We start from the raw sequence: 353 nt of genomic DNA, 5'->3' as shown, positions 1-353 counted from the left end.
TACCGACATTGCATGATGATCAAGCATGAAGAATGAAGATGCTGATCCAGAATCTAAGTGCGGAATGAAATGAAATGAAATGCAATGAACATTGAAATATATATAGCTCGGTGAACTATGAAAAGTGATCAGTGAAGTAGTGAACAATGAAAATGAGTAAATCGTCTGAACATTATAGCCCTATGAACAATTAATATTTCCTTGCGTGTTTTATTTAATTTCGTGTTTATTTAATTTATATATTTGTTCCTCTAGTATAATAAATACTAAATAACATGAAGTCTTTCTATGCAATCCATTAATTACAACTGTGCCGGCAAACCCTCAAATTATAACAATCGCCATCCTCACAA

The sequence above is a fragment of the Penaeus vannamei genome, chromosome 37 (assembly GCF_042767895.1).
Source record: "Penaeus vannamei isolate JL-2024 chromosome 37, ASM4276789v1, whole genome shotgun sequence".
NCBI classification, from domain to species: domain Eukaryota; kingdom Metazoa; phylum Arthropoda; class Malacostraca; order Decapoda; family Penaeidae; genus Penaeus; species Penaeus vannamei.
Note: the sequence above shows the minus strand (reverse complement) of the source record.